The sequence below is a fragment of the Vipera berus genome, assembly GCF_964194415.1.
Source record: "Vipera berus genome assembly, chromosome: Z".
Taxonomy (NCBI): Eukaryota; Metazoa; Chordata; class Lepidosauria; order Squamata; family Viperidae; genus Vipera; species Vipera berus.
Genome location: NC_138205.1, coordinates 31,700,095 through 31,713,180, shown reverse-complemented (window position 1 = coordinate 31,713,180; position 13,086 = coordinate 31,700,095). Strand labels below are relative to the sequence as shown.

General features: G+C 41.8%; 1 protein-coding gene across 1 annotated transcript in view; it reads right to left on the bottom strand.

The window, feature by feature from the left end:
- Positions 1–542, bottom strand: part of LOC308678941 (MAGUK p55 subfamily member 2-like) — a gene marked incomplete at its 3' end in the record, with an annotated part of 38,872 nt that extends 38,330 nt beyond the window's left edge. Inside the window, exon 1 of the mRNA XM_081346170.1 lies at positions 534–542. The remainder of the gene's footprint in view (positions 1–533) is intronic.
- Between the last annotated feature and the right edge of the window lie 12,544 nt (positions 543–13,086).

Genomic DNA, 13,086 nt, shown 5'->3' with positions numbered 1-13,086 from the left:
CCACACTTAAAGCCGCGAACAATCTAAAATGAAACAACAGCAAGAGCTCGCACGCGCAAGGCTACTCAGGGCGTAAGGATTAAACGAGAGACGGAGAGGAAAGAGAGAATGCAATACTCCGGCAAATCTGCCCATTAATAAAAAGAGAGATCGGAAAGGATCCGCGTGGTTTTGGAGTGAACAGATTTGAAAGAAGAAGGGATGGAAGGAAGACGGGTTTCGGTGGAGGGAGCAAATCTTCAACGACAGCTAAATCTCAAGATAAAGAGATTTTGTTTAGGGTTAGAGGCGAGATGACAATGCAAAGGAAGAACCGGGGCGACAGTGAGGGAACATTCCAGCCGAGAGGAGCGAAATGGGTTGGAGTGGGAAGGAGGAGACACTAAAACCGTGGGAAGGCTTACAGTGGCTTACTGCTCCGTCCCACTCCCTTTATTAAAGACAAAGTCGGGACAGGATAGAAGGAAAGAGAAAGGGGGGGCGGGAAATGGGCGCGCAGAACGAAAGAAGAGGGAAAAGCTGGCAGCCCTCACCTGTTTATGGTGGTGATTAGAGCCGGAGACTGGGTGGCAACACCAAGTCCCTCGTTCTCTTGATCTTGGAGATTCGCGGCTTCGTAGCTGAGCTTTGCCTTGGCTTGACTAGGAACCGGCTCGGATCACTTCTTGACGTCGCCTCTAGGGGTTTTAAAGGGGCAACACTTCACAGACAGATGCGCTGGGCCCCACCAAGCCCCACTTTGCGGGAAAAGCTTTCTTTTCAGGCTTTTTCTTATTATTTCACAAGCAAAGTACACGCGATCGGGTTTTGGTTGGATATGGTTCACCCATTAAATTTGGCCGAAGGAAGAGGCCATGTCTTTGAACAGGGAAAGAACATAGAGATGCCATGTCTCTTTTTTCACACACTCCTATGACGAGTTTGCAGACGTGTTGGCACCATAATTGGCCAACTATTTTTCATCATAGCTTGTCATAACACCACCCAAAATTGTGTTGATACCATAAACCATGATTGTGTGACAAGATTAACTATGGATAACAAAGAGAGCCACAGATAAGGTTCCACTTGCAATTATGCTAACATTTGTTTTTGATTTAGTATGAACCCAGCCAGGTGCAGCATACTTGTCTGCCAGCATCTGGCAGACAAAATCGCTCAGATTCGGGCTGGTCTGGACTCCGACTGGGCAGAGTCTGACGGGGGAGGGGGAGATGAGCGGTCTTAGGAATGTTATCTGGGAAGAATTCGACCCTGTGACTCCGGAAGAGGTGGACAGGATCATGGGGAGGTTGAGTTCCACCACGTGTTTACTGGACCCGTGCCCCTCCTGGCAGGTGTATGCAGCTCGGGAGGGGGCACGAGGCTGGCTCCAGGCAGTAATAACTGCTTCTTTGAGGGAGGGTAGCTTCCCTGCCACCTTGAAGGAGACAGTGGTAAGGCCCCTCCTCAAGAAGCTTGCCCTGGACCCAGCCATTTTGAACAACTATCATCCGGTCTCCAACCTTCACTTTCTTGCGAAGGTTGTTGAGAGCGTGGTGGCACATCAGCTCCCTCTGTTCCTGGAGGAAACTGACTATCTGTACCCGTACCAATCGGGTTTTAGGCCTGGGTACAGCACGGAGACGGCATTGGTTGCGCTGGTGAATGATCTCTGGTGGGCTTGGGACAGGGGTTGTTCCTCTGTCCTAGTCCTATTAGACCTCTCAGCGGCTTTTGATACCATCAACCATGGTATCTTACTGCGGCGCCTCAGGGGGTTGGGAGTGGGTGGCACTGTTTTACAGTGGTTCTCCTCCTACCTTCTGGGTCAGTCGCAGTCGGTGTTGGCAGGAGGGCAGAGGTCGGCCTCGAGGCCTCTCATTTGCGGAGTTCCTCAGGGGTCGGTCCTCTCGCCCCTCCTGTTCAACATCTATATGAAGCCACTGGCTGAGATCATTCGTGGTTTTTCATCTCCTCCCCAAATCAACCCAGTGATGCCCTCGATGTGATGTCCTGTTGCTTGGAGGCGGTTCGGGTCTGGATGGGGAGGAACAGGCTTCGACTTAATCCCGATAAGACCGAGTGGTTGTACATACCTGCATCTCGGGTAATCCAGCCTATTCCATCTTTAACTATGGGGGGTGAGGTGTTACCCCCCGTAGATAGGGCTTGCAACTTGGGCATCCTCCTTGACTCAGAGCTCAGTTTGGAAGATCACATAGGAGCCGTGACCAGGGGGGCTTTTGCCCAGGTTCACCTGGTGGACCAGTTGCGGCCCTATCTGGACCGAGATGCCCTATGTACAGTCATTCATGCGCTCGTGACCTCTCGAATAGACTACTGCAATGCTCTTTACATGAGGCTGCCCTTCAGGACCACTCGGAGGCTCCAGCTGGTGCAGAATGCAGCTGCACGAGTTGTGATGGGGGTCTCCCAATAGTCCCATGTAACACCTCTTCTCCGCGAGCTGCATTGGCTCCCAGTTGCCCTCCAGGTGAGATTCAAGGTGCTGGTGATGACCTACAAAGCCCTAAATGACATGGATCCAGATTATTTACGGGAGCACCTTCTGCCGGCGTCAACTTCCCATCGTCCTGTGCGCTCCCACAGAGAGGGCCTCCTCAGGGTGCCATTGGTCAGGGAGTGCCAGTTGGCGGCCCCCAGGGGGAGAGCATTCTCTGTGGGCGCACCTGCCCTCTGGAATCAGCTCCCTGTTGAGCTCCAGATGGCTCCCGACCTTCGCTCCTTCTGCCGCGACCTGAAGACTTGGCTATTTGAACTTGCTGGCCTGAGTTCGTATAATATGCCTATGCTTTTTTTAAGCAAGTTTTCATGATTAAGGAACAACTGGCTGAGTTTACAAATCCTACTACTAAGTCCAAATCAACAAACTTTGTTATGACAAGAGCATGCCTGGTGCCATTTTCCCTCTGTCCAAACTTCTAAATCTTGGACAGTTAGGCAGAACTCTACATGGTATTTGTCCTCCTGTTTAAACTGAGATAAAACTTCACATCTGAACATCTGTATGTTATTGAGCTGTGAAAAGCACCAGAACAAACAATTTGGTGTGCAAAAGTTCCAGTCAACATACAGAGTTTGTGGTTAGTTCATAAAGATAGAATGGATTTAATAATTTTAGCAGGTTATAAAATGAGTTATTGGCCAGACAAGAAAGGGACACTGCAACCGTCATAAATATGAGTCACTTCCCAAGCATCTAAATTTTGATCACATGACCACAGGGATGCTGCAATAGTTATAAGTATGAAATAAATCATAAGACATTTTTTCAGTGCTGCTGTAATTTTGAATGGTCACTAAACAAACTGTCATAAGTCAAAGACTACCTGTAAAGGCACAGAAAAATTGGGCACATATTTCCCTAATAAGAATCTTGTAGTCCCTTGGTCATGGAAAAGAACAGTTTGAACTGATTGAAAGCTGCCAACATGATAACATGTTGAGGTGGTCCATCAGTTCAGCTTACAGAAAAACACCCAAGGGAAGAAAGTCACAAAAAAGATGTTGAGAGTTTGGAAAAAATTAGAGAAGAGCAAGATGATCAAAGCCTGAAGACTAAAACATATGAAAAATGGCTGCAGGTCTTGGGTTTGGCTAGTCTAAAGAAAAGAAGAAATATGGGAGACATGAAAGCAGTATTCCAGTATTTCAGGGGCTGCCACAAAGAAGAGGGGGGTCACATTATCCACCAAAGTACCAGAGAGAAGGACGAGAACCAATGGTTGGAAAATGATCAAAGAGAGAAGCAACCTGGAATTTAGGAGAAACCTCCTAACAGTGAGAACAATTAACCAGTGGAACAGCTTGCCCCCAGAAATCGTGGGCACTCCATCACTGGAGATTTTTAAGAAGAGACTGGACAAGAGACTGTCTGAGATGATACAGGTTCTCCTGCTTGAGTAGGGGGCTGGACTAGAAGACCTCCAAGGTCCCTTCCAGCAATATTTTATTATATTCTACATCTCCTCCTCTATCAAGGTTTATTTTTGAGGGCACTCTCTAGACACTTCCTACCCTCTTTCTTGGCCAGAGACCAATGAACTAAAATTAGAGTAAACCTATTACAAAATTGGGGGACATGGTGGCTCAGTGGGTTAGGATGCTGAGCTTGTCAATCAGAAGGTCGGCAGTTTGGCGGGTCGAATCCTGAGTGCTGCGTAACAGAGTGAGCGCCTGTTACTCGTCCCAGCTTCTGCCAACCTAGCAGTTCGAAAGCACGTAAAAATGCAAGTAGAAAAATAGGGACCACTACGGTGGGAAGGTAACAGCATTCCGTGCGCCTTTGGCGTCTAGTCATGCTGGCCACATGACCACGGAGACGTCCTCGGACAAGCGCTGGCTCTTCGGCTTTGAAACGGAGATGAGCACCGGCCCCTAGAGTCGGAAACGACTAGCACGCATGTGCAGGGGAACCTTTACCTTACCTATTACAAAATTTATACAATTTCATACTTTCACATTATAATGGTTTCTAATATATCTCAGGAGTTGGATTTGAGCAGATTTATCCTAAATTTAGCTGACTTCTTATTAGACTGTGATGTTTTTCAAATGATTTGCTTATTCACGGTTTCAAGAAGGCAGGGATACAAATATTTTTCAGCCAGTGGCATGTATAGCGTTCCACTATGAGATAAAAAATGTTGATGCCATCGTGCAACTGATGCATATCATGTTGTTTGATACAAGTAAAAAGTCATGGCATATATGTGATGTCATGTATGTTACAACATTTGCTCAACTGGCAGACACCAATGTTTGCAACAACTGACTCTATTTCAAGATAGGTCCTCAAATGCCAAGCCTATTGTCAGCCACAAAGGACATTTTTCTGGATTTAGATTGAAGTAGAAATTATTTTCAAATACTAAATTGCTAGCAGTCTTATTTCAGTAAAACATAATCCCACTTTTATTATTATAATAGTCCTATCCTGTGAGTTTTGCTGGGAGTGATAGATTCAAAGTCACCCAATAAACCTGTGGATAAAAAAAAATTGAATCCATAGCTTCAAAGTTTTAAGTTCAGTCCTTCATCACAATTCTACACTGAACAAAAGACAAAAAACATACTAGCCATATACTTCTCTGTAAATAAAGCATAGCCATTATGTTGAATGAAGAGACTGCTAGCTCTTCAAACGCTTGTTGGAATGCATCTCATTTTTAAATAAACTGTTTTAAAAAGTTTTTCCACCTGTAAATTTACATCAGTCATTCATTTTAACTTAGCATGCACAAGGAAGTAATAATGATATAGTTGCCCCTACTAAATCACAACTTGGGAAGGCAAATTGTATGTATAATAGTGAGGAAAAAATTATGAAAGGCAGGAGTTGTGTGTGTAAAACATCCATGGCTAACTGAACCATGGTTTACTGAGTCAACTCAATTATCTGGATTCATATAAAATACTGAATAATAACAGGGCACACAAGATGGGTTTGGAATGCACACTAGGCTAAAATGTGGGCAACTCATTTGTAGTTGAGCATGCCTTAGTGTTTCAGAATGATTAACAGAGTTAGGGATTGATAAAGTAACCGAGTTTTGTCTAGTGGTTAAGGCACCGTTGGAAGATAAAAATCAACCAAAACAGTGACACCCTCTTTAGCCAGGAAGCCCCACTTTTCTATCTATTCCACAGGAAAATTCTCCCATAACCCACACGCAAGGTTATAAAAATCTTTAAGCTGAAAATTTAAAAATCTGTATATTTAAATATTAAAAAACCTACAAACTGACATTTAAATTTAAGCTGAAAACCTGTAAACTGGCAGCCGATACAGATGAATGAATCAGGAAGGAATCCTCTCAAAAATATGAAAGCCTCCTAAATCACAATTCCTGAAGCCAGATCCCAAACACCAGACTCCTGATAAAAATTCCACCACTAGAGAAGATTCCACACTTAGAAAACATCAACACTTCCTAACCCTTTATGCCACCTCAGAACAAAAACACTTCAATCAATGTTATCAACACGCCTCACAATCAAAGCCCATTTTCACTATAAATATTACTGCTCTAATTTCATGACTGCCTTGAAGAGCTGAACTGTAAATTTTGTCAAATAAAGTCTACCTCCATTTCACGCATTGTGCTTGTTTATCTGTTCCACAGAATGGACCAAGATTCTCTTCTAATAGCACCAGGCCAGAAACCCAGAGTGTGTGTCTTCTAGTCTGGCCTTAAGCACAAAATCAGCTAGTGACTTTGGGTCAGTTGCCCTCTCTCAGCTCTGCTCATTTCACAGGATTGTTTTTTATGGGGAAAATAGGAGCACGAAAGAGTATTAGGTACATTTGATAACTTGAAATATTTACAAAATAATAAAGGCAGGATCTTTAAAAAAAAAGCTCCCCCAGCTCTTGGGGAAAGACTCAAATGGGAATGAAGGACGAACAAGAGGCCTGGTTTTTACATTCTTCCAGCTATTTACCTCAGTTCCATGCTCCATATCACACAAGTCACAATATCTTAGGCAATCATGGTGAAATGTGTTTCTAATTCTTACTGCTGCCCTCAGAGAAGCTGAGAGATTATCCATCACTTTTCTGTTGTTGGCTTATTGTTATTTCCCTCCCACACACACACCAGAATAAATAGATATCAGCACCATGGACAGAGTCAGGAGGTGTGTATTTCAAGCTATCAGTTTCTGCCCCGTTCTCACCTATGCCCACCTTTGTCAGGATTGCCTTTTGTGGTAGTAGCATTTACATATTTTTTACAGTCATAAACCAGCAATTTATGCAATTTTTGTAAGAAGGCTACAAGGCTCAGATGCATAGCCATTTTCTAGACCAGAGGTCAGCAACCTGAAACAGCGAAAGAGCCACTTGGAACCAGTTCCCTCACAAAAGGAAAAACTGGGAGCCACAAAAATGTGTGCACATGCGCGTACATGCGCAGAACAGGGTTTGACTGAAGAGTGGAGCCAAGGAGAGATATGCACCTACCCTGCATATTTGAATTGGTTGGTTGAACTTTTTTAGTCCACTTTTTTTTGGACTGCACATGGCAGAGGACTGGGAGCCGCAGGAGACGGCTGAAAGAGCCGCATGCGGCTCCGGAGCCACGGGTTGCAGACCTGTGTTCTAGGCTGTGGGTTTTCCATTTTTTTCCCTTCAGGCTGCCAAACCAGTTTAGATTTTTTTAAAAATCCAGAAACTATGATCAAGCAGCAAATCTCTATTGAGAGCTGCTGTTGTGATTGCAAAACCAAGGCTAAACACTTTAAGTCAACAGTCACTTGATCACTAAGTTGTGCATGCTTAGTTTCTGCATGCTGAGAAAAGCAAATTATCCTAACCTCAATTTAGATGTCAAGGCCTTTTTTTAAAAAAAAATGCTATTGGTGATTCCTGTGTTTTAAAGTAAGTATTCCTTGTCATCAACTCCTTGCCTTTCATGAACTCTTTATACTCCATATTGGAGGGGAATGGGAGCAGGAATCTGAAAAGTCAGATGAAAAATATAAATATTTTCCCAGGCATGGCAAGATTGCCAAGATCAATCTTGAGAAATTGACCTTGGCTTTACTATCAGGCAAATGAGGAAGCTTTACTTGCAAGCTGACATTCTTGCATTAAAGAATCTGCTCTCCAGGAAGTATTTCAAAATGCTACTTGAAGATATTTTTGTAGCCTTGAAATGATTTGTCTTCTGAATTGCAAACATGTAAAAAAATGCTATGATCTATATTGGTATCATCACCATTCCCTCCCTAGTCTTACATTTGATATTCTTGCTCTATTACATATCTCACCCAGTACCAGAGATCTACATTTTCTGTTTTGTCTAAATTGCAATTTTATACTTGCCATTCAATCTCAAATTTAAGACATGATTAGACAGTAAAGGACTATGATCCCCAGACACTTTACTTGGCATTTTCTAGAGTTACTTCTGGAGGCATTCTTAGAAAATAAAAAGGAAGCACCAGTGCAGCCCAATGTTTGGTATGAAAACCTTGTTTGCATATTCATTCATTCAGATGTGGTACTCTCAAGTTTGGAAGACACACACATTTATTTCCACTGCATACAAATGGAACTTATTACAGTTATTTTAATTGACAATTTTGGCTAGACCGTTTCTTCATAAGTTTTAGAAGTTTCTGTGCAATATTTTCTGGGTTTTTTAAAAAAAATGAGTTTTTTTTGTTGTATTGCAGGCACCACCATGTAATATTGTGTGTGTGGGGGGGGGGGGAAGAGGTTAAAATATTTTTTAAAATATTTTAATTAATTTTTACTGCCTAGTAGGACATATTGTCATCTGTATCATGTCATCCAAATTTCCAAAAGGTATTTAGGGTTACTGCAGTATTATTGAACACCTTGAAATAAAAGGACTTAATTTTATCTCCCTAAAAGGACTATACAGGTAGTCCTTGAGGTACAGCTATAATGGAGCCTGCCCATTATAGCCCTTACAGTAGTCAGGATAATCATAAAGTGAATTGGTCATGTGATTGACTTGATTTCATTAACTTTTTGCAATGCTGATTAAGTAAACATGTGGTCATTAACTGAACACCACAGTTGTTAAGTGAATATTGTGGTCATTAAGCGAACCTATGAGCTGAGTTTGCTGAAAGTTGGAAGTAAAGGCTACTTTTCAGTAAAAAACATGGTCACAAAACCACAGGACACTGCAAATAGTTGTGAATGCAGCCCTGTTGCTGATTACCTGAAGTGTGGCCACTTGACTTGGGGGTGGGGGACAGGGAGCTGATCACTGGAACTTCAAATCCAGTCATAAGTACTCTCCAGGTAGGTTCATCATAACCAGTCATAAATTGAGGACTACCTGTATAAAAATGATATTTTGAACCACTATGTTAGGCTTCACTTGTATTTCTTTTGGTGATATGTCTAATTTAATGAAGAGAAGGATGAGGGGTGACATGTTAGCAGTGTTTCAATATCTCAGGGGTTGCCACAAAGAAGAGGGAGACAAGTTATTCTCCAAAGCACCTGAAGGCAGGACAAGAAGCAATGGATGGAAACTAGTCAAGGAGAGAAGCAACCTAGAACTAAGGAGAAACTTCCTGACAGTTAGAGCAATTAACCAGTGGAACAACCTGCCTGCAGAAGCTGTGAATGCTCCAACACTGGAAGTTTTTAAGAAGAGACTGGCCAACCATTTGTCTGAAATGGTATAGGGTTTCCTGCCTGAGCAGTGGTTTGGACTAGATAACCTCCAAAGTCCCTTCCAACAACAACATCATCATCATCATCATCATCACCACATTATTATTATTGTTATTGTTGTTATTATGATTGTTATTATTATTATTGATCATCGCACAGTCAGCCAGACGTTCAGACTGAATTTGGCATTTTTGTCTACCTATCGAGTCCTTACCAAGGACCTGGGATAGGCAGATGTAGATGTTTGATGGTATTATAGATATCGTGGCAGGATGGAAGCAATTCCTAGTAAGGCTGCCTTTTGCAATTGACTAATGGCGAATAGGTCAATGCCAATGGTGTTCAAGTGGTGCTCCAGTTGTTTTGGGATTGCACCCAAGGCGCCTATTACTATTGGTACTACCCTTGCTTGCCTTTGCCACAGTCTTTATATTTCTATTTGTAGGTCTTTTTATTTTGTTATCTTCTCCAGTTCTTTCTCATCTATTCTGCTGTCTCCAGGCACTGCCATGTCCACTATCCAGACTTTTTTGTCTTTCCTATCGACAATTGTTAAGTCCAGGGTGTTATGTTGCAGGTGCTTGTCTGTTTGAATTCTGGAGTCCCAGAGAAGTTTAACTTTATCGTTTTCTATGACTTTCTCTATTTTATGATCACACCAGTTCTTGCTTAGAGGCAAATGATTTTTCTTGCAGATCTTCCAATGCACCATGGTTGCTACTTTGTCATGCCACTGCTTGTAGTCAGTCTGTGCGATCTTCTTGCAGCAGCTTACCACGTGGTCCACTGTTTCTTCAGCTTCTTTGCATAGGCGGCACTTACTGTCTGTTGCTGTCTTCTCAATTTTGACTTTGTATGCATTTTTCCTTAAGGCTTGGTCTTGTGCAGCCAGAATTAGTCCCTCAGTCTCTTTCTTGAACTTTCCTGCTCTTAGCCGTTGCCAGGTCTTGTTATCATCTGCTTTCCCAGCTATTTTTTTATGTACTGGCCATGTAGTGCTTTGTCTTCCCATGCCTCTATTCTGTTCTTCATTTGGTCTTTCTTGTAGGCCAGTTTGGTCTCTCCAGTAGTCAGTAAGCCTTCCTGATATACTAATTTCAGTGCATCTTCGTCATTGTCCTTCAGATATTCTTCCAAAGCCATTTTTTCTTCTTCAACCATCTGATGTACTTGCAGCATTCCACGTCCACCTATCTGCCTTCATAGATAAAGTCTGTCAATGTCACTGCATGAATGAATGGCATGATTCATTGTCATTATTTTTCTGGTCTTCCTATCCATTGGTTTTAGTTCTGCTTGAGTCCAGTCCACTATTCCAGCTGTGTATCTAATGATTGGAATTGCCCAGGTGTTGATTGCCTTCATGGTATTTCCTCCATTGAATTTGGAATTTAAGATCTTCTTCACTCTCTTGATGTATTCACCTCTAATCTTTTTCTTGACTTCAGTGTGCTTGATGTTGTCAGCTTGAAGGATACCCAAGTATTTGTAGTAATCATCCAGACTCTTAATGTTGTTTTCGTGGGGCATCTTTATTCCTTCAGTTTTCACTACTTTTCCTTGTTTGAGAGTAAGTGTGGCACATTTGTCCAAGCCAAACTCCATTGCAATATCTTGGCTATTATTATGATCATTATGATGATGATTATTGTTGTTGTTGTTTGTTGTTGTTTTGTTGTTGTTATTGCTATTGCTATTGTTAATAATAATAATATCAAGCTCTGTATTATTATGAGTTTGCAGAAAGAATTATTTTTATTGCTTTAGGCTAGAGTACTGGCATTTCTACAAAAGTTCATTGCATAGTCCCAAAACCAGCTCCAGACCTCTACAATTGCAGGCCACTATCTGTGTTTACCAACTGACAAAGTAATGGATAGTTTTATAGTTTTCCTGGTACAGCTGACTCTCCCCTACCCCAGTGCTTGTAGTCAGGAGTCCAACAATCTTCCAGTTGTGGCCTGTGTCTGCTTCTTGAGGCTCTTTTTTATTTCTGCATGTTATGAGGTTGCAGAAAGCATTGCTGTAATTGCTTTAAGCTACAGAACTGGCATTTCTACAAGAGATTATTCTATAGCCCCCAAATCAGCTCCAGACTTCCAGAATTGCATGTCACCATCTGCGTTCACCAGCTGAGCTGTTTTATTTCTGGCTCAACTGTACAATACCCACAATTGTGGCGGAGGGAGATAGAAAATGCTTTGTAGAAGCTGCAGGCAGAGTATCTTCCTCCTGGTGATGAGAAGGCCAGTAGAGGATCAGCCACTATTCAATTTATAAATAAATAAATAAATAAATAAATAAATAAATAAATAAATAAATAAATAAATAAATAAATAAATTCGGTGAGTCTGAAGTTCTTCCCACCCCCATCTTCTTCCTCACTATAATTTTTATTTATTTTATTTATTTTAATTCCATTTATATCCCGCCCTTCTCCGAAGATTCAGGGCGGCTTACAAGCTTAGCAGTAGCCTTCATTCTATGTATATGCCTGCTTGTTAGGGCTTTCACACACACCCCAAGCGGCATTATTACAAAGTCAGCTTAATTGCCCCCAACAATCTGGGTCCTCATTTTACCTACCTCGGAAGGATGGAAGGCTGAGTCAACCTTGAGCCTGGTGGGATGCGAACCTGCACTAATTGCAGGCAGCTGGTGTTACTTAAGGAGGCATTAGCCCACTGCTCCACCAAGGCTCTAATAATAATATACATAGAATGAAGGCTATTGCTAAGCACATTGATTTGTGCTTTAGATTGTAAGCCGCCCTGAGTCTTCGGAGAAGGGCGGGATATAAATGGGATTTTAAAAAAAAAGCAAGCATTCATTTAGGGAGTGAGGTTGTTGTCAAATACGAAGTAAACAAGGACTCTTGGTCAGCTGAAATGTGAGTCCTGATTGCTTTAAGCTGTTCTCAGCATTTTGAGATCTTCAGAAAGTCCCAATTTTGTAGGGATTAGAAATATTAGAAATATTAACTGGATAAGAGTCTTGAATTAAAAGCTGTGGTCAAATATTTGGAATAGGTATATGCTTATACCAATTATTTTTCAAATGACATCTTTAATTTGGGCTGATCATTCCAGACCAATCTTATTACATTTTTTGACAATGTGACAAAATTAGTGGACTAGCGAAATGCTATGGACATAATTTACTTCAGTAAGGCATTTGATAAAATAGACCACTACTTGATAAGATAGAAAAATGTGGGTTAGACAGCATCACTAATAGGTGGATTTGTGACTAGTTGACCAACCACACTCAATGTGTAGTCCATAACAGAACTGCATCTACATGGAGGGAAGTATGAGGGAACAGAAAAGGGAACTCATAAAATTTTAAATGATACCAAGCTGGCAGGATTAGCCAACACTCCAAAAGATTCAGAAGGATCTTGACAAACTTGAAATCTGGGCCTTATCTAACAAAATAAAATTCAATGGTGAGAAAAGTAAGATTCTACATTAAGGCAAGAAATACCACATGCACTGGTGTAGAATAGATGGAGCCTGGTTTAACAGTAGTAACTGCGAGAGAGATTGTGGAGTCCTAGTGGACAATCATTTAAATATGAGCCAGCAGTGTGCTGCAGTTGCTAAAAAAGCCAATGCAGTCCTAGGATTCATTAAAAGAGGGATAAAATCCAGATAACGTGAAGTGTTAGTACCACTTTATAAAGACTTGGTAAGACCACACTTGGAATATTGCATCCAGTTTTGGTCACCATGATATAAAAAAGATGTTGAGATTCTAGAAAGAGTGCAAAGAAGAGCAACAAAGATGACTAGGGGACTGGAGCTAAAATATATGGACAACGTTTGCAGGAATTGAATATGTCTAGTTTAATGAAAAAAAGGACAAGGTGTAACATTATAACAGTGTTCCAAAGTTTAAGGGGCTGCCACAAAGAAGAG